Source organism: Nelumbo lutea, chromosome 8 (assembly GCF_056320005.1).
Source record: "Nelumbo lutea isolate HS-2025 chromosome 8, American lotus-T2T, whole genome shotgun sequence".
Taxonomy (NCBI): domain Eukaryota; kingdom Viridiplantae; phylum Streptophyta; class Magnoliopsida; order Proteales; family Nelumbonaceae; genus Nelumbo; species Nelumbo lutea.
In genome coordinates this window covers 57,788,131-57,799,455 of record NC_142691.1, presented here as the reverse complement: position 1 = coordinate 57,799,455, position 11,325 = coordinate 57,788,131, and the positions used below count along the sequence as shown (strand labels likewise).

General features: G+C 37.2%; 1 long non-coding RNA gene across 1 annotated transcript; it reads right to left on the bottom strand.

Moving 5' to 3' along the window:
• Positions 1-7,514: 7,514 nt before the first annotated feature.
• Positions 7,515-8,262, bottom strand: LOC148844372 (uncharacterized). Its single transcript, XR_016103032.1, has 2 exons — positions 8,168-8,262; positions 7,515-7,895 (listed from the first exon to the last, which is right to left on the bottom strand). It is a non-coding gene; the product is annotated as an uncharacterized LOC148844372 (long non-coding RNA).
• Between the last annotated feature and the right edge of the window lie 3,063 nt (positions 8,263-11,325).

Here is an 11,325-nt window from a genome sequence, read left to right as displayed (position 1 = left end):
ACGGGGAATTAAAGTTTTCATTTTCCACAATTCTTTCAAGCTAAAATTTTTGCAAACCCAGGAAACATGAGAAGATTCTGAAACATCTTGACACAACAATTTATATCTAGAGTTGTAGGAGTATCATCTATGGGGAGTAAAAGACCAAATCAACTTGTCTTTAGTTAACAGATCCACTTGAGGGATAACAATCTTTGTAATCTGGTTAATAATGTCCCCATCAAAGAGTAAATTTAAGAGTTGGATGTTCCACGTTTGTGAATTTTGATTAATGAGCATGGCCACTTTGCTGCAAGCAAGTTCCCAATTAATCGGCTTTTCAATCAGTCCCTTAGGAATCCACGGATTCTTGAAAATATCTAAACCCCAACTATTTGAGATTAACCATCTGCAACCCTTAATGAGATCTTCCCGGCGGGCTAATATGCTAGACCACAACAACGAGTGAATTTTTATGATTTTGTTCCAAAAAATTTGATGAGGTGAGATACTTTTCTTTAAGGATTTTAACCCATAAAGAATAAGTTTTTGTGAGAAAATGCCAAGCTAGTTTAAGTAAAAGAGCTTTGTGATGGGATGGGAGATTCATCATATGGATGGCCGAACCCTGCAAGAAGGTTAGGAAAATTTTCAAAAATTTCTTTTACTCCCATCCGGGAATCGCATTCCCTATTTTAGAAAACTGCATTTTCGAGGATTAATCTTGAACCCAAAACTAGACCAGATCTGAAACTAAAAAGGAGGAGAGGGATATACTTGATACGAAGTAGTAGTAACTCCCAATGAAGGTGTTTACATCCAAGGAGAAAACCAAAACCCGCTTTCACTGAAGATGACATAGTGTGTAATGAAGTAGGATCAACATGATGGCTCTTCAGCAAGAATCGAACAGAGGCTGGTGAGCACAACTTCAGATTGTTTTTTCAGCCAAAAAGCAATATCAAGAACCTTTCTTGATCAATTCAATAAGAAGAGATCGAACTGGGTAGGGATGGCAAGAATAGGAGAGAATTCTGCAAGTTGTTGTGTATTAAAATTGAGGAATTCGCCCCCTATTTATAGTCTTCTTTGGATCAGCCTCTTAATCTAATTAAGAGAGAGTTTCTTGATCCAAATATGATATTTGGATCTGAACTCTTAAATGGATAAGACTTATCTTATCCTTCAACTAATCCTAATCAGATTATAAATCATATATTGCCCCCTTTTAATTAACTAACTTAAGCCCAGTTCGAATTGGACTTTAGGCCCATTTAGCTTATGTGCTCACTTACTCCTTAACCTACTGCCCAGTTGGCTCTCTTTGTATGGCGTGGGACCCAAACACTGATCTACACATTAGCCACATGGGTTCAGCCTAGCCTTTGTTACAAGGCCTGGCCAAATTCACTGTAGGAGACAGTGGACTCCTGAGTCCATCACCATGGGCTCTTCACGAGACAAACATTTACACTAAATGGTCTTTGTGTCCAGCCACCTTATGAAAACCCAAGGACTGCGGGCAGATACAAGATTAGTCCATCAGGTATTACCCTTAATGGTAAGAGAGGACCTCTCCCTCGGCTGCAAGGTACAATGCTACACTCTCTACTCACATGGATCCCGGGAATTAAAACATTTTGCAAACATTTTGAATATGCATGTATGTATATCTCTATATAAATATATTTCACAAAAAACAAATTTCAACATTTGAAATCAACTACCGGCAGTTTAAGTTTCTATCAGAGAGAGTGCATTCCCCGATCATTCACTTTGTCCGACAAAGGGGTTGATCCTGTCAATATGATCACCCACTCAGATGAATTCTCGGACTGTCTCAATATACCCAGGTTTTGACCCCCTATAAGGATCTCACTGATTGGCATATCAAAGATAGCTCAATCCGACACCTAGTGTAGTACCATAATCGAGTCTAAGGGTTAGGTGTAACAATCCAATTTTGCCCATCCATCTCCAAGGTCCAGGGCAATACTGGAATTTGGTCTGGTTCAGGGTTTCAAGAAAACCCACATTTCATGTACCTCAGGTCTCACCCTGGTAGCTGAGACAAGCCACCCCAACCAACTTGGCAGCACATCAGTGTCAACCTTGGCAGGATAAATCTCCCCAGATCTATCAAACGGCTATGAAGATTCTAAACTAACACGAGTCTCGTAAGTGTCCAGCTTAAGGGTATTATACAGAAATACACTACAATGACATGAATCAATTATGTATTTTATTTATTTACAATAAATGTCAAAAGATACATCAATCTGATTGGAGCTAAGGGAATAACTGTCTAACACTTTGTTCATCAAACTTGTGTCTCTAAAGCCTAGACCCCTTTACAATAAATGACTTCCATGCTTTTAGATAGATGGGTCTTTCCTTTGATGCTTTCCCCCACCAAAAATCACGACAGATTGATCTTAGCTCTTTGCAGATGGACTGATGGAGGATGGAAGAGCATAGCCATATGGTAAAGGGGGAGGGAAGATAGAATAGATTTTATGAGAGCAGTTCTACCTGCATGAGAGATGATTCCTGATTTCCAATTCTTAAGCTTTGACCTTGTTTTATCTACAATAAATTTCCAAATTGAGTGTTTCTTTAAGGTATTAAGAAGAGTCCCACCCAGGTACACATCCTCCAACTTCATCTCTTTTACTCCCAACATTTCCATGATTTCAGATCTTGATGAAAGAGATGTGCATTTAGTAAAGGAGATTGAAGATTTCTCATAATTCACCACTTGTCCAGAACAAGAACAAAACAGATCCAATTTCGATATCAGCTTTTGAGCCTCTGAAATGGTTGTTTCCCCAAAAATCAATAAATCGTCCGCAAAAAGAAGATGATTTAGCTTTAAATTGGATCTTCCAAATTTAAATCCTTTGAGCTGACCAATACTGAGAGCATCAGAGAGCATTCTAGATAGCAACTCCAGATAGATTATAAACAAGTACGGGGAGAGGGGACACCCCTGTCTAAGCCCTCTAGTTGGCTTGAATGGTTTATTGGGAGTACCATTAACAATGACACACATAGATGAAGAAGCTAAACAGTTACTTACAAGAGCGATGAACTCCTCAGAGAAACCCAAGAGCTCCATACAGTGAAGCAGAAAATGCCACTCAACATGGTCGTAAGCTTTAGAAAGATCAATTTTGAGAATAAATTGACCTGGAGTAGAAGATTTTTTGTTCATTGAATGCATTATTTCTCTAGCTAGAATGATATTATCAATAATTTGTCTGTCTGGTGTAAAAGCATTTTGAAAAGGAGATACCAACTTCCCAAGAAGAGGTTTCAATCTTTTTGCTAAAATCTTAGCAACAATTTTATAAGTAATGTTTGCTAGACCTATTGGTCTGAAGTCGCTAGGCAAAGAAACATCCTCGTTTTTTGGGATTAGGACAATAACAATGTCATTAATTGTATAGATGACTGTAGGATCATTGAAGATGGATTGGATAAACTGATAGAGGTCTTCACCTTCTGTATTCCAACCATTTTGGAAGAACAAGGCATGAAGTCCGTCTGGGCCCGGAGCTTTGAGGGGTGCCATAGTAAGGAGGGTAGCTTTGATTTCATCACCAGAAGGAGTTTCACAAAGAGACCGGTTATCATTAGTTGAGATACAACTACTGAAGAAATTTGTAGTCACTGAATTTTGATCCGTATGGAAAGAGGTAAACAAAGATCTAAAATAGCAAAAAGTAGTATCTTCGATTAATTTGGGGTCAGAAATCCAATCCCCATTATTATCTTTTAGCTAGTAGATACTATTCTTCCTCATTCTCTTGGATGCAACAATATGAAAATAATGAGAGTTCCTATCCCCGTGATTTAACCAATTACATCTAGATCTCTGCTTCTAGTACATTTCTTCAATATCATACCACTTTTCTAAATCAGCTCTCAGAGAAAGCTCTTCTACTGATGGAGTGTTTAGAATGTGTCCCATTTGGATCTGCCCAATGTGCTTTTTGATTTCTTGAATTTTCAAGGGAAATTGTAAGTAGGAACAAAACCAATTCCATAAAAAAGACTTACAATTCACGCACTTTTGAGGAAAGGAGACAGATTGAGTGGACCAAACTGATGAGAGAATATCAGCATATCCATCACAAGAAGTCCAAAGAGCTTCAAATCTCTTAACAAGTTTCACTCATCTCTTGAAACCTACTAAGTTACAAAGAATGGGATTGTGATCACTCCCAATTGCCGGCAAATGTTTTACCATGACCTTCTGGTACAACTGCGACCAAGATGGGTGGGCTAAGAGTCTGTCCAAACACTCCTTAATGGGCAGGTGCACCAATCTTTTATTTGTCCAGGTATAAGCTGGACCATGGAAGCCCACGTCCAAGAGTTCACGATCATTTATGAAAGAATTAAACGCTCTTGTGTCTTTGTCATTAACAGCCTGACCACCTGATTTTTCTTTGCTATTTGTTATAGCGTTTAGATCTCCCAGAATTGCCCATGGACTATTGAATTGAGAATGAAAATCTCTTATTGATTGCCACAGTTTTGGTCGGTCTTCTCTTTGGGGAAAGCCATAGGCACAAAGTAAGTTCCAAATACCTCTCTCAGCCTGATTCCCTACACTTGCAATAATAAGGTTTTTATAGTAACAATTTGTACATTAATATGATCAGCCCAGATCACGCACAAGCCACCGGAGAGACCAAGAAGATCTCTCTTTCTAATAGTCAATGTTTGTAAAATATTCCCTCTCCCATTAAATCCCAAATTTCCTCTTTAAATTTCTCATTGACCTTCTTAACTTCTTTTTGGCTAACTAGATTGATAGATTAGGTTAAGCAAGGTTCAAAGTATGGAAACACCCCATACACACCACTAGGTATATTGGGTGTTTTGATACTTGATATTTTTTTTTTAGTTTTTTTTTTTTTTTTCTAAAATTGCTTCAAGGGGTTGGCTTTAGGAATGGCTACCTCCTGAAAGCGCTCAAAATCTGAAATATTGCTTATTGGGGTATTAGAGAGCTCCCGATATGATACAATACGCCCGTAAATTTTGAACCTTGGAATTAGGTTTAGGGCCAAACCAAGACTAAACCCTAAAATGGACCCTACCTAAGACCCAAGTGATGTCAAACGACAAAACCCAAATGGGGGCGAAACTTGGGTAAGATTGGTGGGAGTTTGATAAATTTTCAATGCGGCCTGAACCCCAGCCCAAGCCTGATGTTAAAATTTAGCCAACTGATTTACAGCCCTGAATTAGGGGTCATCATGGACCGGGCTGAAATAAGTGTCATATTATAATATTATATATAAGATATAACATAAAATAACACATACACACATATATATGAGCTAGCTGGAATGAAAAAAATTCGCCCCTATACCCTAAATCCAAATGTAACCAAACTTCTACTCAATCCATGCATTCATGAATTTACCTGCTAGTATCAAGGATTCTCGGTGGTTTATCCTTGTTTTAGTATGTAAACCATTTCCTCTAAGACCTCACTTTACTTGTTTATTGACAGTTTCTTATTAGCTAGTTGCAGGTGGATCTGCTTAAAAACAAATTAGTTTTTGATGATGCATTCAACTATAAGGAATTGGAACCTGATCTGAAGACAACTCTTGAAAGGTTGCAATGAGATGCCTGAATTACAATACCACTTTTGTCTTTCTCTTCTATATCAAATGAAAAACTTATTATGACTAATAATTAACAGTTAATGGTTTAATCTTGTTGGTATCAATAGGGACTTCCCTGATGGGATCGATATATACTTCGATAATGTGGGGGGAGAGATGTTGGAGCCTGCAATTGCCAACATGAACAGCTTCGGAAGAATTGCTGGAGATCAAATGTGCGCCCCACAAACGCCCACATGTACATCTCAGCATGCATTGGTAACATCTCTTAAAGTTGTTAGTGGAGATATTCCCAATACATGATTGGGATATGCTGTGGGGCATAGATGCGAATTTGAATCGTAGTGTGCGGAGTAATTTCTGAATATACTGGTGTTGTGAGTGAGAAGCGAGTTAAGTTGGACATCAGTGTTCAAAACCGGGCTGGATGGTCAGACTGGAAAATTGAGAATCATCATCTGATTGGTTCCGTTTCACCTCAAAACCGTTTTTTAGCCAAAACCATTGATTTGGTCAGCAAATCACTGACCCGGATGACCAAACTATTGACCTAGACAATGGTTTTTGACTGTTTTTTTTTGTCAGAGTGGACCATTTAATTTGTCCAGCTTGAATGGTTGGACCGTTTGATCTGAAAACCAGACCCAGAACGGTTCCTTGTCTGGTCCAATTTTAAAAACCTTTGATAGACATAATTTAAAAAGAGAATTACTATCCAAGGCTTCCTACTCGTTGATTTCCTGCACATGTTTGCTAATTTCATCTCGATAACTTCCGAGCATTTCCGCAATAGCGAAATTTACTCTCTTGAGGACATCTCGCATGGGATTGAGAACATCCCTTCTGCTTTTGTGGGACTCTTTTCGTGGTGACAACATCGGAAAGAAAATAGCTCAAATTGCAGAAGAGTTAGCCCATGTTTTGGAGTGCTTATTAATTAGTAAATGCTTATTTGTTTGGTGAAACTTTTTTCAAATGGAGGGTAGTACATGTTTTTTTGAAAATATGGGGTGGATTAAGACATATCAGAAAGCAATAAATGCTTAAAACCCACTCATATCATACTCGAACCCTTTTTCTTTCAAAATGGATTTATTTCCATGAATAATCATTTATTCGGATATATTTATCAAACACCAATGAATGCTTATTGTTATGAAACCCGATTGAAATAATCACATGTTCCAACAAATGCTTCAAAATAAGCTTTCCAAAACATGGGGCCATCATACATTAAAGCGTAATTTAACTACGAATGGTTCATAGTCGACAGTTACGAATTACTATTATTCATAGTCGATCGACAGTTATGAATTATCATTTCTAAATGAGTAATGTAGAAAGAGACAAACTATTCACAATTTCAATACGAATTGCAATCCCTCGGTATAGTCTATTTTCATAGTTTATTTGGTTCAGACAAGAATTAACATGAATATTAGAATTACTTTGAGTGGGATTTCATTCACAAAGAAGGGGAAGGGGATGGCTATTCTATTAAGAACGGGAATAGGATTTTATTTCCATCCAATTAAATTGTGGTTTTTAAAACTAGACTAGACCAGATGATCGGATTGGAAAACTCGGGAATCAGTCAGATAATCGTTTTCGTTTCACCCTAAAATTGTTTTTTGGCAAACAACCATCGATTTGGTCAGAAACCTGCTTACTTAGGCAGTTGACCTGTCGGCACATATATTGTTTTTTGGCTGTTTTTTATTATTTTTTAAAGTCAAAACAGGCTGTTTGTTTGAATTAGACAATTGGACCATATGACCCAAGAACTGGTTTCTAAAACAATTCGAACGATTGGACAATTCAAACCAGGAATTGGTCTTTAGAACAGTTCCATATCTGATCTGATTTTAAAAGCCTTGAAACAAACAGTTAGAATCACAATAACTCATTTCAATTCCAATTCCATATCACTATTCTCACAAACCAAATAGGCCCTTAATAAGACAATAGAAGAAGTAATACACAAGCCTCAGCTCTTATTATTAACATATTAGGGTATATGTTATTGTAAGAAGGATGAACATGCAGTTTATAGAGAACATGGATCGTCGTATGTGCATGCGCATTGCTTCTCACCGAGAGGTGTGGTGACACATTTCACACTCTTGAAGTGTTTTTTGTCGGGATGATGCTGTAGACATTGTCCTTTTGGTCCTTTATGACAATTATCGCAGCCGGGAAAGTAATATATGCATCCTTCTTGTGTTTTTTCTTTCACAGGCCATCCTTTCACTGGTTCAATGCAATTTACTGCAACATTGAGAGATGTAGATAAATGATGAAGGGCTAAGGCCATGCTAGATTTAAATTGAATAATGTTTTTTTTTCTGTTAAAATAAAATTTTATAAAAAGATTAAAATATCGATACAATAAAAAAAACGGCTATATTGATACGTACCGATACCTATATTAAGTATTGATATGTATAGATATTTTAATCCTTGCAAAGGAAATTGGATGAAACTGTATTTGAATCACAGAAGAAATGCAGAAGAGAAGCACAGATGCTAGCAGAACGAACCTGAAGAGACAAAGACGAGCACCATGAGGAAGCAAGATAAGGTTAAGCACTTTACCATTTTCACAACTCAGATTGCTCGAGTCCCCTCTATGGATGAAAACATATTTTTCTACTGTTGAAGTATTTGTAGGTTAAAGGGCTGTTTGTGTAGGTGTCGTGTATGAAATCAAGACTTTGTAATTAATATTTAAGATTCTATCAGATTTCATCATATTTTTATGGGTCTTTTTACTAAGACAATAGTTTGTGCATTAAAGACGAGTCTGGATCTCCTGTCCACGAGAACCTTACCCACATTTATCGCAGCCACACATGGAGAACATCTCATCCTCTCTATATTATTATGCTGGGGAAGATGTTCCCAATTCACGGGGGGTAGTGTGTTGTGGGTAGACATGAACAAGATTCTCGTGGGTAGAAGATCCGAACTCATTAAAGACAACCCTCTACTTTGCAACTGCTTTAGTTATTAATGGGTCTCTAAAAGCAAAGTACAAAATGACATTTTTTATCTTAATGTCTATTTGATCAAAATAATTAAAATTAAAGGAATAACGGAATGCTGATTTGAAATTATAAAAACAAGAAATAAACAATAAAAGTACATTATGTTATTGTATTTTATTTTTATTTTTATTTCTTCTATTTTCCTTTATTTTTGCTTTAATTTTTTGTTTGTTTCTATTATTTTTGAAAGAAAATAATGTCGAGAGAGGGTTTTGTTTCTGAAAGGGTGATGTGACGTTTTTTAATAGATATTTTCAGAATAGAAAAACATTTCCAAACCGATGTACAAATAGATCCTAATTAGACCTATTCATGGGCCGGGTGGCCTGACGGCCCCGCCCGGCCCAACCCCCGGACGGGCTTGAACATGCAAATGAGCCCGTGGGCTTGACCTCGGGCCAAAAAGCCTGACCTGCAATAAATTCGAGTCAGACTTGGGATTTGCCAAAATAGCTCGGCTCGAGCCTGGCCCGGTCTGACCTATAGACTAAACCCAAAAACCCTAATATCCTAAGTAACCCTTCTCATTCATCTCTTTCCACTTTTCCAGTTAGCCGAACTGCCTAGTGTCGAACCTCTCTTCTCTTCACATCCTCCTCACACTCTCAAGCAGCTGTAGAACCGATGAACATTCACCAGCGCAACAACTCTGGTAGACCGACGGTGAGTCTTCTCTCTATCTCTCTCTCAGATGTGAACTGACTCCACTTTTCACTGTCAAAATCGTATCTCACCGCGAACTCAACACCAGTGGCGTTGGTGAACCCTCTCTCTCTCAGATGTGAACTGACTCCACTTTTCACTGTCAAAATCACATCTCACTGCGAACTCAGCATCGACAGTGACGGTGAATCCTCTCTCTCTCTCTCTCTCTCTCACACACACACACACACACATAGACAAGAACTCAGTACCAACAAACATAGTCACCGGCGGTGAGTTCTTTCTTTTGTTCGGTCAGGCTTCGGGCTTCAGGCTTGGGCCTGGGCTTCGGGCTTTTTATTAGGGCTGGGCTCGGGCCCATATTGTAGGCCTGTTGGTCGGGCCAGACTCGGGCTCGGGCCTAACAAAATCATGTTTATGAAGAGTAAAAGCCCGGCCCGGCCCAGCCCATGAACATGTCTAATTCTAATAGAAGGTCCAAATAATTTGTTGCATTGCAAAGTAGAGGGTGTCTTAAAGTCATACTATTTATGTGAAGCTATAGAGGGGTTCCTTAGGAAACAAGGAAAAAGGAACAAACACATACGTATTTAATGAAGGAGAATTTGGTTCTCCAATCATCCAATGACAATTCACCATTTGGCACTTCTAAGCCGCGTTGGACACACTCCAATCATCCAATGACAAGTTCAGTGGGTTATTTCAGGAGGCCCCGGAGACGGGTGACTTTTGCTGATGTCACCGGTGCTGTCCTTGAAAAATCAGAAGAACCCAGATCGGATTTAGGAACCCAGATCTCACTATTTCTCAGATTCTCTACAATGAACTTATATCTCTCAAGGAACCCAGATATGCGATTTGAGAGATATTTAGATATGATATCTGGTCATCATCCATCGTTCCAGCAGTTTCAACGGTTCTAGTAGTTCCAGCGAATAAAACGAGAAGGAAAGGGAGTAATCTATAGAGGGTAAAATAGTTTTTTTGACATTTTCATTAATTTGTTTATTTTCAGAAACATAAGGTAGCGTCAGTCAATTTTCAAATAAGGATACACTTAGTCAATTAACTAAACCATAAGAATACTTTAAATTTAATATTATTTTAATTGTTCCAAAAATCATCATAACATCTGTATCATTCAGTTTTTTATTATTAAAATATAATAAGTATTAAAATGTTACTTTATTTAACCAAAAAATAGTCATAGCATCTCTTTCTTCATTTAATTCTTTATTATTAAAATAATATTATAAAAGAAATGTTCAAAAGTCATCATTAATTGTACATTTGTACTCCAACAAAATAACATATTAATATATTTACTGAATATAAATATAACTGGATAACTAATATCGATATATACATAGAATATATTATCGAATTGAATATCGAATAAGATCAACTCCTATTTGAATTTTATTTGATTAATTAAATGGTACAAACATTTTATTCGGATTCGGCCGCCAATGACATTCAAATAATCAGAATTTGATTCGATTATGTCGAATCTTGAATTTGAATTCGAATTTTCGAATACCATTTACACCCCTATTTGGCTTGATTTGAGAAAAATGTTTTATAAAAATAAAAAAAATGTATGTATAAAAATATTTTTTATTTGATATTTAAAAAATTAAGAATTTTAATAATTAATTATTATATATAAAAATTTATTTTTTATTATATATATTATTTTCTATAATTTTTTATTATATATATGTAGCTATTCGTGCTCAGCTCACGAGCCTCACGAGCCAAGCTTTATTTGGCTCGAGCTTGGCTCAAAACTCGATTGAAACCAAGTCGAGACTTGTGGCCACCCCTACTCACCACTCAAGCTTCAAGATGGGTATCACATCACAGGTTGCCAATTGCCACTAAAGACGATTGAAGAAGACAAGATAAGAGCAATTAGATTTGGAGGTTGGAGTATTTTGGATCAAATATGAGGGACAATTTGGTAGGTGTTTGGCATCGGTGCTAGG